Here is an 18,945-nt window from a genome sequence, read left to right on the forward strand (position 1 = left end):
TCATTAGTTGTTTAATGTGGCTCTGAATTTCTTGCTGGTTTGGTGGAGGTGATTCTGGGTGAGTGAAACTGGATGCTTCTTCAAGAAGTCTTTCAGTGGGTTCGGGACATTTAAGAAGTTCTGAGAAGTACCTTACAAGTTCTTGGCAATTTTCTTTATTAGTAAGCATCAATAATCCGTCGTATTTCCTGAAACATAAGTTCTGTGGAATGTATCCTCGGATTTTTTCTGGGTACAACTCCCGTAAAGGCTGACCGGCACAGAACCGCTGTTTAATGTTCATTTGTCATTCAGGACGTAAGTCAGTTCAAATAGTTCGTGGTACCAACTTTAATTAGCGTCTAGTATGACGTACCAACAACTAAATTCAGTTCCTAACACTACGTAGCACCAGGTACCAACTTGGACGATGAAGGGGAGGACACTGATTGCACGCGATGTTGAATTACTCTTTTCGTTGCTATGGTAATCAACATGTTACTGTTCAAAATGGATGTCACTGTTAGTGCACAATCTCTTTCTGGCAGCTGCTGATCTCCATTAAGGTACGTTCAATGTCCGTATAAATGTTTCTTTTTTTTCTATATCCTTCTTTATGTGTATGTATGAAATAATTTTTCAGTATTTCTTTTCCCTGGACCAGTGTGTACCGCTACCTCTGAACCGTTTAAACATGCCATTATTCAAAGCGAATCATAAGTGCCGTAATCTATGCTTTACAGTGTTCAGATCCGTAATTGGTGCATGGCTAGTGACAAAGCGATTGGTCTGGGCAGGTTAGGTCCGACTAGTGACAAAATCATTGGTCTGTGAACAAGCAAACCTAACCTCCATTGACAAAGCGGTTGGTCTGTGAACAAGCAAACGTTAGAAGCCGTGAAGCGGCTTTAGGCCTCTATTTCTTATTAATATTAAAACATAGGTGGCGCAATATATGCTTTATGCTGCTCAGATCCGTAATTACTACTTGCCTAGTGACAAAGCGATTGGTCTGGGTACGTTAGGTCTGGCTAGTGACAAAAACTTTGGTCTGTGAACAAACGAACATTAGAAGCCGCGAAGCGGCTTTAGGCTTTTATTTCTTGTTAATATTCAATCATAAGTCGCGCGACTTTAGGCCTCCATTTCCTATTCATATTAAAGCATAAGTGGCGCAATCTATGCTTTCCAGTGTTCAGAATCGTAATTCCTGCATCGCTACGTCTGAACTATTCCAACATGTTGTTATTTCTCTTTGGTTTTCATATATAATCATGGCTGGCGGTGGCACGAATGGACTCTGCCACTGCCTGAAGATTTGCCCAAATACAATAGAGACAATACGCGACACTTACGGATTTAGCCTTGCTAAAATGGGAGACATTTCGACGCTGGCGCTCCTAGTGACTTGACCTGAAAAAATCGTGCTAAATTCAAATATCAATGGAAATGTATATACGGAAATGGATAAATAAATTACGTCTAGAAAGAAAGTGTTATTGAGATATTAACTTCGAAGTTGCTAAAGCAATTCTGGATAAATGAATGAAAAATTATTTAAAAGGTTATTATTCAAAGGCTGAATTAGACATATAAACAAGGTGTGAAATGGACTGCTGTGAAATGGCTTGATCTTTCATTTATGCATTACTTTTTTAGCTTTAGCATTTCTATCTGAACTCTTACGGTTGGATTTGTCTTTTTTCTCATTTAAAAACATTGTATCATCACATTAAGACACTTGTCAAAAAATATCGGCACATTCCTTACACATATGATGCAATGAATTAACATTTAATAGCTGGACAATTTTCCTCTTAACATGAAGCCTACTAACAGAAAGAAAATCTATAAAATCCCGGCTTTAATTTGAGAAGAGGGATAAAATAAAGAAAAGTATGAAAATGTTGACGATAGTGATGCTTTGAGGAATATTTACGTACAATTAGAGTAAAAATGTAACATACCCTTGGCTGTAGAGTCGAGGATTTTTAAAGTCGCTGGCTTGGAAATGATCTGAACAGATCTTATAATTCTTATATAAGCGTAACGTCCCTTCTTTCTTGTATACCTTATCCAAATCACTTCTGTGACATTTCAAAACCCACAGGAAGAGAGGACCGCGCTGCCCTCTTTAGCTACATACCTTTAACATGTGGTGACGGCAAATTCTCAGTGCTTAACAAACTCACGTGCTATTTCGACAGCTGCCATCCGCCATCTTTAAACAAGAGAAGGCAGTGCAGTACTCTTTAGCTACTTACCTTTGAGGCGCACAATTTGAAAAAATTCTACAGCAGCCATCTTTAATCAAGAGAGCACCTTGCTGCACTCTTTAGTTGAAATGTGGTGGCGGACAATTTGAAAAGCAGCCATCTTTAATCGACAGAGCACCGTGCTGCACTCTTTATCGTAGTAGTGGACAATTTCTACGTCACAGCTGTCATCCGCCATCTTGCTTCGCAAAACTTAGTGCTGCCCTCTTTAGCTACTTACCTTTGAGGCGGACTATTTGAAAAATTCTATTTGACAAGCTGTCATCCGCCATCTTGCATCGCAAACCTCAGTGCTGCACTCTTTAGTTGAAATGTGGTGGCGGGCAATTCCACGTGACAGCTGTCATCCGCCATCTTGCATCGCTAACCTTAGTGCTACCCTCTTTAAGACACTGCTGGTAATTTAAAACCCACGTGACTTTTTTAACAGCTGTCACCCTCCTTCTTGCATCGCAAACCTCAGTGCTACCCTCCTTAGTTGAAATGTAGTGGTGGATAATTTGAAAGTTCTATTTGACAAGCTGCCATCTTTAATCAACACAGCTACCGCTATCTTGCATCGCTTACCTCGGTGCTGCACTCTTTAGATGAAACGTGGTGGCGGACAATTCTATTCGACAGCAGCCATCTTTATTCAACAGAGTACCGTGCTGCTATCATTACGGCTACTACATCGCTAATTAGCACTTAGAGCATACTACACAAGATGGCGGTGGCTGTTATAGCCTCTTCCTGTGTTAAGGCATAGCTTTATCGAACAAGTTTAAACATGCATCGGGAAAGCTAGAGTAAGCACGTGCTGCAGTGATGACGTCATTGTGCATGTTTAGACCTGATCGTTTTCTTAAGAGTAAGTAGGTGAAAGGAATGCAATAAGTACAACATTTTGAATGCGATCAAATATTTATTTACAATGTACTACAACAGTGTTCGTTTTGATGCTGACAAGGTTGGTATGCTTCTTAAGAACGTTTTGCAGTATGCCTCCTGCAACATTAAAATTAAACAAAAACATTTGGAAATATATTATACCAAGTATGTTATGCTTTACAGAGAAGATCATACACTTCTTACCTTGTTGTTATTCCTTTTCTGAATCATCATCATCGTCATCAGCATCATCATCATGAGGTACTAGAGAAAGTTCATTCATACACTGTGTACAGTGTTCAATCCTCGGATTTGGTCCATCCCAATCATCATCACCATTTTCTCCTCGATGCTTGTAATGTCGTTGACAAGTTCTGCATAAAGCTACTTCGATCGACATCTTACTGTATAGAGGAAGGATGTCCCAAAAATTATGTACGTAAGAGGCAGCGTACGTAGATAAAAATCCTGGCGGTAAGTATTGAATAAGATGTTTCGGCATCGACGTTCTATGTTTATAGAACATCTTACTAGCCTCACTCACTCGTGTAAGATAAATAAGATGTTGCGTATGAGCATGCAAACAGCACGCACATTTACAGTTTTGTTCCATAGCGTACGATGTCGGAGCACACACTAATGTAAATGATAAAGAGCTATTCTTATTTATAGTCTCGTAACAATATTCGTTAGCGGATGGTAAGTAACATCACTCATATGAATAAGAAGACCATAGGCTGTTGTGTTAGCAGGAATGTTTTCAGATGTTTCAAATTCTAAACGAATATCAACTGGAGATTCTTTTATAGATTCTTCATGATAAGAGCAGTCTATAACTACAATCGGTGCTTTATTTTTAAATTCTTGAGGTGTAAATAGCGGACGATCTTCTTTCTGATAATACGATGAATGAAATTTACAAAAAATGTCATAGAGCATCCCAAACTTATTTTTCTCAAAGTTAATGTGTATGTTTTCGTAGGGATACGTAATTCCGTTGCGATATAGTCTAACGTGTCTTAATTTACAGTGATCAAACAGTGAGCTATCTTTTTCGTAATTGAATTTACGATTAGTTTGAAATCCAAAAATAATATACAAGGGCTTCTCAGTAAAACGTGATGTTTTAACAGCCCAGCTATGCTTGTTTGTAGGTGGTAACACAGGATATTCATGCAGTTCCCAACTTCGAAAACGTATAGGTAATAGTGTATCATTTTCAACAATCTTGAGCAATCGAAGTTTTTCACGATCAGATAAGGTTACATGTGGAATGCTCCACAGTATACGATGACGTGTAATTTTCGATTCTACTGGTGTTTCTACTGCTTTAAGAGAATTGTAATCACTTAGATCACGGATTAGAATAAGCTCTTCTTTTGCGTTGATTATAATACGTGTAAAGTCTTCTGCGAATCCAAAAATTTCTATTTCAACATTATTTACTTCATATCGCGCTTCAGAAAAGAGAAAAGCTAGAGCATGCTTGTTTAGTTGTGGAGTGCTAGGTCCACTTCCATCCGACTTTTCTAGTCGTCCTTCAATATAGAGGTAGCTTTAGTGTGGTAAGGTGTATACATCTTGCTGATTAATAATAAAATGAATTTCATCATTGTTGTTTAATCCAAACATAAAAGGTTGATAGGAAAGAAGCTCACTTCGTACTACACCTTCACGAGTTTCTACTGTATTCGTAATGTCTAGCATTCCTTCCATTCTGTTGTAGTAGCGTATATCCTAAATCTTGGTGTATCTGCTTATGGGTATCTGTTAACTCGATGAGTCTCTGCAAACATGTAGTATGTCTTCGGAATGTACACGGTGTTTTATAGATGTTTTTCATACTGGTTTGAGATTTAGTTTGTAAGCTACGTACGCGTGCCTATCTAAATGAATAAGCTGATTATGTTTATTTACAAGTCTAAGAGTAATGTTGCTAATGTGTTTTAGACACAGAGGATGATAAAGAACTACTGCTGGTTGCTCACAAATAGTATATGCAAACATTGTAGAAGAGAGTTCAAGAACGCATACAACGCTCAACGTCATGAAGCCGCGTGTAATGTAGCTTCATCGGGAACAAAATACAAAGAGCTCAACCATATTCCAGCGAACACTGATTTATGTTTAAAAAGTACACCTCTGCGAGAGATTTTTAATTCTCCCTTGTTGTCTAGGCCTGCTGCAAGTTCTGTTACTAAGCACAAACTTCAAGATAAAGAAAGGCAAGATCATGATTATGATTGTACCGGGCGGTACACCTCCACGCCGCTAATTTAAAATGTGCGCCAGTTGAAACTCCTCTGCTGGAGGAAGTCTGAACTTTATCGACGGTATTAATTTTCAAGTTTCTCAGAAGATGTCACTACTTGGAAAGTTTGGAGTTTTTGAACTGTGCCACTTTTGATGTATTTTTGTTTTACCGGTAGTAAGAAGTGTGAACTTTCTCTTCTAGAGGACACTACTGAAAAACTACAATGGTGCACCCTAGTGCGATGTGAAAGAACTGTTTTCGGGAGAAATTTTTATTTCAAAAGTTTGTTTCTTATTAAATTTTTTTCTGTTATTATTTAAGTTGGCTGTATACCCCTCTCTTTCCCCTTGTTTTGTATTTAGCCAATCCCGAATTTCTTTAATTAATTTCTGACCAATCTGATGTATCTTCCCCCAACTTGAATATGCTGCTTATCCCTAACTAATAAAGTTTTGGTGGGAGGGTGTTCTCATTCCAAAAACGCCTCGAACTTTCCGCGAGAGTATATAAACTGCTGATTTTTGGGTCTCTGCGCCACTTCTGTTCCATCTTTTAGTGTGTAAAGTACATAGCAGGGGGCGGGAAGCGCCTCTTTCTTCGGCAGCGGTCAACAACAAGGTAATGGCCGATTAATAACTTCTTTCTTTGCTAGCTCAGCAGTTTAACTCTCGGGGCGGGTCCGAAGATTTTCCATAATGTAACCTTCCTTAGAATGTAAAGACCCTTGGTATCTATTCTATCTTTAAACTGCATATCGGGATAGAGAGTGCTTAACCCTCTCGAGCTCCCACTCATATTGTTTTGAGGTGAACTTATTTTTTTCTCAACCTATTCTTCTTTAACGTAAGGTAAATTGTTCCTTTCTAAAGTCACCTCTTTAGTATGGGATTAGCCCCTGAATTAATGGCCTAGTGCCAAGTAGGTTTTAAACAAATGTATTAGGAGTGCAGGTCGCCTCCTCTCAAGTGGTTATTTTAGAGGTCATGTAATTCACCTTTTTTTCTTACTTAATAGACCTCAGTAGGTTGGGTATTTTACCCCTGTATCTATGTCCTTAGAGGACAACTTGAAGGTGGAGTTTGGTATGGCCTTTAATAGGCTTAATGTTGAGAGCGAGTGGCTCTTTCTCGAAAATTGAGTGTTGTATGCCTCGGGGAGGCTTTTCTGTGTAATTTGGAGCAAGTGCTCCTGAGCATGAATGGGGTTTTCTGCCCCTCTGTTAAAACTTATTTTGGAGTAAGGTTGGGCTGATTGCCCAAGAATTGTGAAGTCGGGGCGCGAATCCCAAACCCGGTAAATATTGTAACTACAATTTTGTTGCTTTGCTACTCTGTACCTGCCATGCTTGTTATTTCTTTATTTTGAAAAGAAAATATAACCTTATTAATTTTACATGAACTCTAATTTCACACCCGCACCTTCTTTCACCTCTAACTACCGCAAAACACGGTAACAAGTGGTAGCAGAGCGTGGTTGAATGGGTCTCAATTTAGCCCCTTTTGACGACTAAACATTGTTTTGATTCGAACTCTAACAATTTTCTCTGTTGCTGGAATTTTTTGATTTTTTCCGTTTCAAAATTGTTCTGTCATCATGCCCGGCCATCGCGATGTTCTCCATCTTAACTATTTGCGCAAGGAGGAGTTGATCTATGAGTTAACTATCAGAAATGTGCAATCTGGAGGCACGGTTGCGATAGACACCAACAAGCTTAGAGAGTCCCTTGATTTGCCCATTTCCATCCCCAATTTTGGAGAGAAAGAAATTGACGACTCTCTTTCCACGATCACCGAGAATACTACTGGGCTAGCATCGGTAGTTAGTTTTTTGACGAAAATGATCCTTCTCCTAATCAAATTAAGCGTGTGCAAGCCAGGCTATATCATTTTTCAAATAGAGTTAACGATCTGTTGTCTCTGAAGTTGAATGACGTTCAGAGGAAGGAAGCTAGTACGTTGCTTGAAAGTATTTCTGAATTATCTAGCAAGGTCACTCAATTGTTAACTGGGGAAGTTCCTCCCAAAATTGATCAACCCACCACGATGAATGTAGGTAGCGAGGAAGAGCCTCCTAAGGGAGAAGCCAATAGGATAACCGTTGCTGCTCAAACTATCTCTGCCCCATTGGACAACGAGTCTGAACGCCGTGCATCGTTGAATAATATACGTTCTGAATTAACTTCCTTGCCACTGAAACCTTTACCTACTATGTCACCCGGGTTTAGCAGCTTGCCTCATCCATTGGCAATGTTGCTCAGAGGTATCTCTAAGTTTTCCGTTAATACCACCAGTGACGTAATTTCATTTTTAAGATTTTTAGTTGAATTTCAGGATCATGCCCTTGTGTTTTCTCTTTCCCCATGTCAGATTTTGCAAATCATCTATCCCTATGCAATTGGTATTCTCTCAGACAAAATAGTAAGAGCCATTGCCGAGCAATCATCTATTGAGGATTTCCACACCCACTTGCTAGCTAACTTCATCCCGGCTAGGGCCAGGTCCTCCCTTATTCAGAAGTACTATTATCGTGTACAGCGTTTGGATAAAAACTTAGCAGACTTCATCCAAGATATTAAATTCTATACTAGGGTGTTTGCCCTTCATTTTCCTGAAGATCAGATTGTACAGGCTATTGTAGAAGGAATTTCACCATCCTATAGGTCATATTTGTGTTTCGCAGCGTGCCCGCAAACCTTCTCTGAACTTGAAGCATTGGCCGTCTCAGCGGAAGGAGTTAGATACGCCGATTCTTTGCGTGTCGCGAAAGAACCCCCTCCTTCTTTTGGTCATCCTCGGCCTCCTCCTCCTCGCCGACCAGTCACACCTCGTAAATGCTATGCTTGCGGGTCGCCCGACCATCTTCGGAACAAGTGCCCATTGCTCAAGTCTAGTGGGACAAGGAATGGAACTGGTTCATCACAAGGCTGTTTTAAATGTGGGGCTTTCTCACATATCGCCAAGAATTGTCCCAATTCGAATAGCACCCCTCCTGCTCAACTTCAGGTGCAACTTCCAACAACAATCAAAAGTGACTAGTGGCTTCGGCTGAGTCGACTAATCCATCTTCCCGAGGCTCAGCCCCTGGCAAACAGGTCGTAAATTCAGGGAATGTTCAATCTGCAAATCTATCTTTTGAATGCCCCAAAGAGTGTCTTAGGATTGCGGCGGATACCCCCGCACCGGTCCCTTTTCTCAAACTTGAGTTAAATAATGAACCTGTAACAGCTCTTTTGGATTCTGGCAGTGTTTGTTCGATTATTTCGGCTGAATAGCATTCTAAATTGAAATCTGTTTGTAAACTACCTGACTATGTCTCATCTCCTGTTCAATATGTTTCGGCTAATTCATCTCCATTGGAAATCCTAGGTTCTGTAAATGTCAAAATTCGTATTTTTAAATTTACATGGAAAATCAAATTGTTTGTGGCTAAGCACCTGTCTTACCCCATCATATTGGGAGCTGACTTCATTTCTCACACTGGTCTTGTGCTCGATCTTCAGAGTAAGTCGTGCACATTCAAATTTGAGTCCAATTGTAAAATTCCCTTGTTAAGGTGTAATTCTGTATCATGTGCATCTATTTCGCCTACCCAGGATGAGATGTTGTTAGACCTTAGACATCTACCTGAGGAGCAGGCTGATAGTATTCGTAAATTATGTCAGTCATTTCCAGAGGTGTTCTCTGATACTCTTGGTGTTACTGACCTTATTGAATACAAGATTGAGGTCACGGATTCAATTCCTGTCCGTTTTCCACCTTATAGGCTATCTCCACCTAAAATGAAGGCTCTGAAAGAAATCATCGATCAGATGTTGAAGGATGGTATTATTAGCCCCTCTAAGTCGGCGTATTCGTCACCTATTTTTCTCGTCCCGAAACCCCAAGGGGGCTTCAGGCCTGTCATTGATTATAGGGCTCTCAATCGGAAGGTGGTGTTACAATCTGTGCCCCTTCCCGACCTTCATTCTTGTTTTTCATGGTTCCGTAAGGCCAAGTTCTTCACCATCTTGGATTTGAATCAAGCCTACAATCAAATTCCCCTTGCGGAAGAGTCTAAACATCTTACAGCGTTTGCCACGGACTGGAATTTATACGAATACAACCGCGTGCCTTTCGGGCTCCCCACGGAAGCAGCTGTACTCACTAGGCTGCTAGATAGGGTCTTCTCCGACATCAAATTTGAGTACTTGTATCACTACTTGGATGATGTCGTCGTATTTTCGGAGACCTTTGAAGAACATCTAGATCATCTGCGAGAAGTTCTCAATCGCCTTCGTAAGGCTGGGTTAACTGTCAAGTTGTCCAAGGTTGCCTTTGCTAAGCCCTCTATGTCGTTCCTAGGGCATATTGTGTCACCTGATGGTGTTGCAGTCGATCATTCTAGAACACAGGCCATCCGTGATTTTAAACCTCCCAAGGACATCAAAGGTATCGCCAGGTTCATTGGTATGGTGAATTTCTTCAGGAAGTTCATTCCTAACTTCGCTAATAGAGCGGCGCCCTTGAACCTTCTTCGTAGGAAAGGCATCAAATTCGAGTGGGGACCTTCTCAACAAGCCGCTTTTGAAGATCTTAAATTAGCTCTCTGTAATGCCCCTGTACTTGCTATGCCTGATTTCGCGAAGAAATTCATCATCCAAACCGACGCGTCGTCGTCAGCAGTAGCTGCAGTCCTTCTTCAAGAGACTGAACTAGGGAGGCGACCCATCGCCTATGCATCTAGGACCTTGTCGGCTCAAGAAGCCCAGTATTCCATCTATGAGCTCGAAGGTTTGGCAGTCTTATTCGCCTTAGAAAAGTTCCGTCTCTATCTGGAACATGTCAAATTCGACCTGGAGACAGATAATCAAGCCTTAAGCTGGGTCTTAGGTAGGCCGCGTCGTACTGGTCGTATAGCCCGTTGGGCCATCCGAATTTCTGCCTTCCAATTCGATGTCAGGCATATCAGAGGTACCGAAAATGTTGTTGCTGATGGACTCAGCCGTATGTTTTCCAACGACGTCGAGACCCACGAACCGGTCGACAGTTCATCACCTCACGAGTCCATACTATCTGGTGTTAATGCCATCTTAAGAGATGCTCCCATGCTCTTTAGGGATATCGAGAAATACCAACGTGAAGATCCGACGCTGGCTCCGATAATGGAAACCCTTTCTTCTGGGGAACATGTTGTCCCTTATGTTCTGAGGAATGGTGTTCTATGTTGCCCTTCGAGGCATGATAAGATGATGAAGGTTGTCGTTCCAGCTGTTCTTGTGCCTATGATCTTCAAGTACTATCGTGAGACCCCATTAGGGGGGCATCTTGGAATCTTTAAAACTCGTGAAAAGATTCGTGAAAGGTTCATCTGGAAGGGTATAGACGGTGAAATCCGTGAACTAGTAAAATCTTGTAAATCTTGTTTGCTCAGTAAACCCACCATGTCCACCAAGGTAGGCCTGTTGTCTTCGCATCAAGCGTCGCGCCCCATGGAACGCCTGTATATTGATTATGTAGAACCTTCCCCCAGTCAAAGGGAAATGCCAACAAGTTCATCTTTGTATGCGTAGATGATTTTACAAGATTTTCCTGGTTATTTCCGACTAAGCTGGCTACCGCTCAGTCCACCATTACTTGCTTAAATTCTATTTTTGCCTCTTTTGGTCCGTGCCAATATATTGTGTCTGATAATGCTAAGGCGTTTACATCAAATATTTTTCGTAAATTCTGCTTTGACCTGTCCATCTCTCATGTGACTACTTCTGCTTATTACCCTCAAACATCTCTGGCTGAACGGGTTAACCGTAATCTCAGGTCCGCGCTTATTGCCTATCATCATGAAGATCATTCCAGGTGGGACACGTCCCTGCATTGGTTAGCTTTTGCTTTGAATTCGGCGGTTCATGAATCACATAAATTTACTCCAGCCTCTTTGATGTTCAAGTTTGTTCCCAACACGCCGCTCTCTAACCTCTGGTCTCTGAGTGACATTCTACCTGAGACAATAGATCCGGACAAAATTAAAGATCTTTGGAAGAAGGCTAAAGCCAATCTTAAAGTGTCTCATGAAAAGGTTAGGGAAAGGTATGATCGTGGACGGAGACCCACCCATTTGAAGGTAGGTGACCAGGTAATGGTCAAGAATTTTGTTCCCGCGGGCAAGCTTGCCCCCAGATTTCATGGGCCGTGTGTCATTCTCGATTTCCTTACGCCGGTTACGTTTTTATTAAGCAATCCAGCCACCGAGAGGATATTTAGGGTTCACCTGTAGCAGGTGAAACCTGTATAATTTCTGTGCTAACTTGCCTCATATTATCTTGAAAGGAATATGAAGGTTATATTTTTTTTTGAGTTTCACTTTTAAGGCTTTCTGCCCCTTCTATAATATTTTGTTTTATATGTAAGCATTTTTGTAAAACCTGCCCCGAACCGTTAAACTGCCATCCTGTCCTTGCCACGGCCATTACCACGCTCCCGCGTCCTGCTCCACTCTACACAGTGGCTTATTTAATGCCATGGATATCTGCACGCCGCTGGCCCCTCAACCTCTCCACAAGCCTGTGCCCTCAAAAAAAAGATGATGGTCCAACAAATTCTGCCGCCTAGCTTTAATGTTTCAGTGCCCCCGCAGCCGCGCGGCACTGTGCCGCGACTGGGATAGAGGAAGGGCCCCCTCGACCCCAGCGAGGACGACATGTGCACGGCGAGCCGGAGCTCTCCTCCCGGCCAAGGCTGATGTGCGGCGCACGACCTGCTACTGGCCCGCAGCCTGTATATGTTCACCGCGGGCACGGCGTGTTTCTACACCTCTGCTCCCCTCATAGTGCGGGCGAGCGGTATCTCAGGGTACTTGAGGGGCCCGGGCGGCCTCCTCTGAACGCAAGCAGTGGCGGCTGGTCTGGCCGTTAAAATCATCAACGTTTGAAGTACATATCCAGCTATATGGACATTCCAGTTCAACTTTACTACCTTTTCTTGGGTATTCTACTGCAATATTTGGTGGACTTAGAAAATTTTCCTCAACTTTAAAAACTAAAGTTTTCCTTCTGAATTCAACTTCTACAAACATAAAGACTTTACTTCACCAGTTACAACAAAAATGTTGAAACTGAATCAAACCAAATTAAGAAAATCTTATAAATACTTCTGCAATTAATCTCCATATCAACATCAAAACTTGGTCCTTGTTTCCAAACAAATTGCATGTGTCACCCCTGGAGGAACTTTTGGGGGGGAGGTCTGTACCGGGCGGTACACCTCCACGCCGCTAATTTAAAATGTGCGCCAGTTGAAACTCCTCTGCTGGAGTAAGTCTGAACTTTATCGACGGTATTAATTTTCAAGTTTCTCAGAAGATGTCACTACTTGGAAAGTTTGGAGTTTTTGAACTGTGCCACTTTTGATGTATTTTTGTTTTACCGGTAGTAAGAAGTGTGAACTTTCTCTTCTAGAGGACACTACTGAAAAACTACAATGGTGCACCCTAGTGCGATGTGAAAGAACTGTTTTTGGGAGACATTTTTATTTCAAAAGTTTGTTTCTTGTTAAAAAAATTTTCTGTTATTGTTTAAGTTGGCTGTATACCCCTCTCTTTCCCCTTGTTTTGTATTTAGCCAATCCCGAATTTCTTTAATTAATTTCTGACCAATCTGATGTATCTTCCCCCAACTTGAATATGCTGCTTATCCCTAACCAATAAAGTTTTGGTGGGAGGGTGTTCTCATTCCAAAAACGCCTCGAACTTTCCGCGAAATTATATAAACTGCTGAATTTTGGGTCTCTGCGCCACTTCTGTTCCATCTTTTAGTGCGTAAAGTACATAGCAGGGGGCGGGAAGCGCCTCTTTCTTCGGCAGCGGTCAACAACAAGGTAATGGCCGATTAATAACTTCTTTCTTTGCTAGCTCAGCAGTTTAACTCTCGGGGCGGGTCCGAAGATTTTCCATAATGTAACCTTCCTTAGAATGTAAAGACCCTTGGTATCTATTCTATCTTTAAACTGCATATCGGGATAGAGAGTGCTTAACCCTCTCAAGCTCCCACTCATATTTTTTTGAGGTGAACTTATTTTTTTCTCAACCTATTCTTCTTTAACGTAAGGTAAATTGTTCCTTTCTAAAGTCACCTCTTTAGCATGGGATTAGCCCCTGCATTAATGGCCTAGTGCCAAGTAGGTTTTAAACAAATGTATTAGGAGTGCAGGTCGCCTCCTCTCAAGTGGTTATATTAGAGGTCATGTAATTAACCTTTTTTTCTTACTTAATAGACCTCAGTAGGTTGGGTATTTTACCCCTGTATCTATGTCCTTAGAGGACAACTTGAAGGTGGAGTTTGGTATGGCCTTTAATAGGCTTAATGTTGAGAGCGAGTGGCTCTTTCTCGAAAATTGAGTGTTGTATGCCTCGGGGAGGCTTTTCTGTGTAATTTGGAGCAAGTGCTCCTGAGCATGAATGGGGTTTTCTGCCCCTCTGTTAAAACTTATTTTGGAGTAAGGTTGGGCTGATTGCCCAAGAATTGTGAAGTCGGGGAGCGAATCCCAAACCCGGTAAATATTGTAACTACAATTTTGTTGCCTTGCTACTCTGTACCTGCCATGCTTGTTATTTCTTTATTTTGAAACGAAAATATAACCTTGTTAATTTTACATGAACTCTAATTTCGTAGCTTGAGACCCGTTCACACCCGCACCTTCTTTCACCTCTAACTACCGCAAAAACACGGTAACAATGATAATAAGGATAATGATGTTGATCAAAACAGTAGTAAAGGGAATGTAGAAGAAGAACAAAATCTTAATGTTTCATTGCCATTACAGCTTGATGATTTTACTTCATTTCCTAAGCCTACTACACGTTCTGTCGCAGTGCAAACATCTCAAGAAGAGATGCAAGGTAAAGAAGAAGGAAATTTCAACGCTTCATCGCTATCGAAACAAGTTAAGTTTGTACCTAGAAACGCTACTGCTGAAGCAAGTATTACATCAAAACAAGTCCCTACACATTAACTGTCTGCATATAGACTCAAAGCTCACAACAATCCTCTGTTACTCTATGTAGATATAAGATACTGTAAAGACACCAACGTACTCGTAAAACGTTTACAACTGCTAAGAGCCTATCATGATGCTGGTTACACACAGTACAAAGAAGATATTTTTGAAACAGAGCATGAATTACGTCGTTAGGTATTAGTAAGTAAGTGCTTACCCTCACCTAAGTCATCCATCTGTAGTATATAGTCGATCGAGTAGCTATAGTCGATCGAGTAGCTATAGTCGATCGAGTAGCTATATTCGTATAGATTATTTCCCAACATTCTTCCTTCCTTAGGGTGTTAACTCCGCTTCTAGTTGTAGAGCCGGTCTCAAGCCCGGATAAAGAGAGGAGAGGCACCCTAGCCCTTTAGCCCATTAGCCCTTAGCCCTTTTGCCCTTTAGCCCATTAGCCCTTTAGCCTATTAGCCCTACAAGGAATGTGCGGTAACCTAATCTTCTTAGAACAAAGGTATCCCCTGACATGTTCTAAACACATGTTGTATCGAGTACAGTATTCTATTTTTGTCTTGATCACTTATTTAGTGTTCTAAACAATTCAATCAATGTTCCGATCACATGATAAAGTCAACGGCATATAGTGCAGTGTTCGATTCTAGTCGTGTTATGTTTCTTTAGTGATTTGCAAGTCTAAACATTCATAATGACGTCATCACTGCAGCACGTGCTTACTCTAGCTATCCCGATGCGGGTTTAAACTTGTTCGATAGAGCTATGCCTTGATATAAGAGGAGGCCTTAACAGCTGATGTATAGCCGCTATTGTTTAAAGGTAGCTGCTGTTAAGAGAAAAGCACGTAGAATTTTTCAAATTACCCGCCACCACATTTCAAAGGTATGAGGTTTAGTGCTGTAAAGATACCTGCACGATGCAAAGCTAGCTTTCTTCATCAGAGCAGCCACCATCTTGTGTGAGCACCTCTAGGCCGTTTCATAAGGAGCTGTGTATAGTCACCGTCTTGTCGCTGCTACCTTGCGCAAGCACCCCTTGGGTGTCTCATAAGAGCAGCAGCCATCTTGTGCAAGCGCTCTTAAGCTGCCTCATAAGAAGCTATGTATAGCCACCATCTTGTAGAATTAGATAGCTGCAAATGCCGAAGGGCCTAAGTAGGAACCGAACCGTTGATCTCATCATTAGACAATGTTTTTCTTATGCTATCATGTTCCTCGTACTGCGAACCGAGGCATTGGTCAGAAAAAATTGTGTCCGTTTTGCTCTACGATGCACCGGTTTCGAGATATTTAACATTTTGCATTTAAGCCCCAAATTTAATGAATCGGACTAGCACGACACGTTAGCCTCTAAGCTAGCTTTCTTCATAAGAGCAGCAGCCATCTTGCGCAAGCACCCTTAAGGCGTCTCATAAGGAGTCGTGTATAACCGCCATCTTGCGCAAGCATCTCAAGGGAGTCTCATAAGAACCTATGTATAGCGGCCATCTTGCATAAGCACCTTTAAGGAGTCATGTATAGCCACCATCTTGTGCAATTAGCGTCGAGAGATGGCTGCTGTAGAATTTTTCTTTTTAAATTATCCGCCACCATATTTCAAAGGTATGTACCTAAAGAGTGTAGCACTGAGGTCTGCGATGTAAGATGGCGGATGACAGCTGACAAAAAGCGCGTGAGTTTGTTTACTAAACAAGAGCACGTGGAATTTTTCAATTTGCCGCCACCACATTTCAAAGGTATCTAGCTAAAGATGGCAGCACGGTGCTCTCTTCATTAAAGATGGCAGATGACAGCTAACAGAACTTTTCAAATTGCCCGCTACTACATGTCATAAAGAGGGCAGCACGGTGCTCTGTGGATTAAAGATGGCGGATGACAGCTGACGAAATTGCCCGCATGATAGCAGCACAGTGCTCTATTGATTAAAGATGGCGGATGATAGCTTTCAAAAAAGCACGTGGCTTTGTTTCCAAACAAGAGCACATAGAATTTTTCAAATTGCCGCCACCACATTTCAAAGGTATCTAGCTAAAGAGTGCAGCACTGAGGTTTGTGATGCAAGATGGCGGATGACAGCTGTCAGAAAAAAAGCACGTGAGTTTGTTTCCAAACAAAAGCACGTGGTATTTGCCACCGCCACAGAGAGGGCAGCACGGTGATCTCTTGTTTAAAGATGGCTGCTGTCACGCGGAATTGCCTGCCACCACATTTCAAAGGTATCTAGCTAAAGAGGGCAGCACGGTGCTCTCTAGATTAAAGATGGCTGCTGTCAAAAAGCATTTTTCAAATTATCCGCCACCACATTTCAAAGGTAAGTAGCTAAAGAGAGCAGCACTGTTCTCTATGGATTAAAGATGGCGGATGCCAGCTGTCAAAAAAGCACGTGGATTTGTTTACCGATTCAAATCTCGCGCTAGTGAGGTTAAGTTGGTCGCACTAAGGTTTAGGCCCGTTAAGATGGCAGCACTGCGGATGACAGGTGACGAATTTGCAGCTACTGCGATAAAGAGGGCAGCACGGTGCTCTGTAGTTTAAAGATGGCGGATGACAGCTGTCAAAAAGCACGTGGATTTGTTTACCGATTCAAATCTCGCGCCAGTGAGGTTAAGTTGGTAGCATTAAGGTTTAGCCCCGTCAAGATTGTAGTACTGATGTTTGCGATACGTAGTTGTCTGTCAAAAAGCACGTGGCTATCAAAAAGCACGCGGATTTGTTTTCAAATTCAAATCTCGCGCTAGTAAGGTTAAGTTGGTACCACTGAGTTTTAGGCCCATCAAGATGGCAGTACTGAGGTTAGCGATGGGTTGTTGTCTGTCAAAAAGCACGTGGCTGTCAAAAAACACGTGGCTTTGTTTATCTCGCGCTAGTTAGGTTAAGTTGGTACCACTGAGGTTTAGGCCCGTCAAGATGGCAGTACTGATGTTAGCGATACCTTGTTGTCTTTCAAAAAGCACGTGACTGTCAAAAAACACGTGGATTGGTTATCTCGCGCTAGTTATGTTAAGTTGGTACCACTGAGGTTTAGGCCCGTCAAGATGGCAGTACTGAGGTTAGCGATGCCTTGTCTGTGAAAAAGCACGTGGCTTTCAAAAAACACGTGTATTTGTTTACCTCGCGCTAGTTAGGTTAAGTTGGTACCACTGAGGTTTAGGCCCATCAAGGTGGCAGTACTGAGGTTAGCGATGCGTTGTTTTCTGTCAAAAAGCACGTGGCTGTCAAAAACACGTGGATTTGTTTACCTCGCGCTAGTTAGGTTAAGTTGGTACCACTGAGGTTTAGGGCCGTCAAGATGGCAGCAGTGAGGTTAGTGATGCGTTGTTGTCGATGACAGCTGTCAAAAAGCACGTGGCTTTGTTTACAAATTCAAATTTCCAAAATTCAAATTTCCCGCCGAAATTCAAATTTCCCGCGGGAGGCGTAGAGGGCCCTGGGAGCCCGGAAGAGGAGGCGGCGCCCGAACCATCAAATTATACTACTTGTATTAAACTTTACGATCGCCTTTCCAAGTGCGTTACACTTAGTATCTGTTAGAAATGACATGATGTCTTTACAAATGTTTCTTTTACACTAAGGTTATTTCGACACTGCAGTTTACATATGTTGTTCACTTCTCGGCATGCTCTGCAACACAACCAATCAAAGAGCATACATACATGTTGTAAAGACAGTAGTATAATAAGCGGGTTCTGCCGCCTCCTCCGCCGCCCGCATCGCGGGAAATTTGAATTTTGGCGGGAAATTTGAATTTTGGCGGGAAATTTGAATTCTGGCGGGAAATTTGAATTTTGGCGGGAGATTTGAATTTGTAAACAAAGCCACGTGCTTTTTGACAGCTGTCATCGACAACAACGCATCGCTAACCTCACTGCTGCCATCTTGACTGGCCTAAACCTCACTAGTACCAACTTAACCTAACTAGCATGAGGTAAACAAAGCCACGTGTTTTTTGACAGCCACGTGCTTTCTGACAGACAACAACGCATCGCTAACCTCAGTACTGCCATCTTGACGGGCCTAAACCTCAGTAGTGCCAACTTAACCTAACTAGCGCGAGGTAAACAAAGCCACGTGATTTTTGACAGCCACGTGCTTTTTTGACAGCTGTCACTTAACCTAACTAGTGCGAGGTAAACAAAGCCACGTGTTTATCGACAGCCACGTGCTTTTTGACAGACAACAACGCATCGCTAACCTCAGTACTGCTATCTTGACGGGCCTAAACCTTAGTGGTACCAACTTAACCTAACTAGCGCGAGGTAAACAAAGCCACGTGCTTTTTTGACAGCTGTCATCCGCCATCTTTAAACTACAGAGCACTGTAATGCCCTCTTTAGATGTAAAATTCGTCACCTGTCATCGGCAGTGCTGCCATCTTGGCGGGCCTAAACCTTAGTGCTACCAACTTAACCTCACTAGCGTGAGATAAACAAATCCACGTGCAGCTGTCATCCGCCATCTTTAATCAACGTGCTGCAGTCTTTAGCTACTTACCTCTGAAATGTGGTACGTCACAGCTGTCATCCGCCATCTTGCATCGCAAACCTCAGTGCTGCACTCTATGTAGTGGCGGCAAATTCCACGTGCTC

The sequence above is a fragment of the Anabrus simplex genome, chromosome 5, assembly GCF_040414725.1.
Source record: "Anabrus simplex isolate iqAnaSimp1 chromosome 5, ASM4041472v1, whole genome shotgun sequence".
In the NCBI taxonomy this organism is placed as follows: domain Eukaryota; kingdom Metazoa; phylum Arthropoda; class Insecta; order Orthoptera; family Tettigoniidae; genus Anabrus; species Anabrus simplex.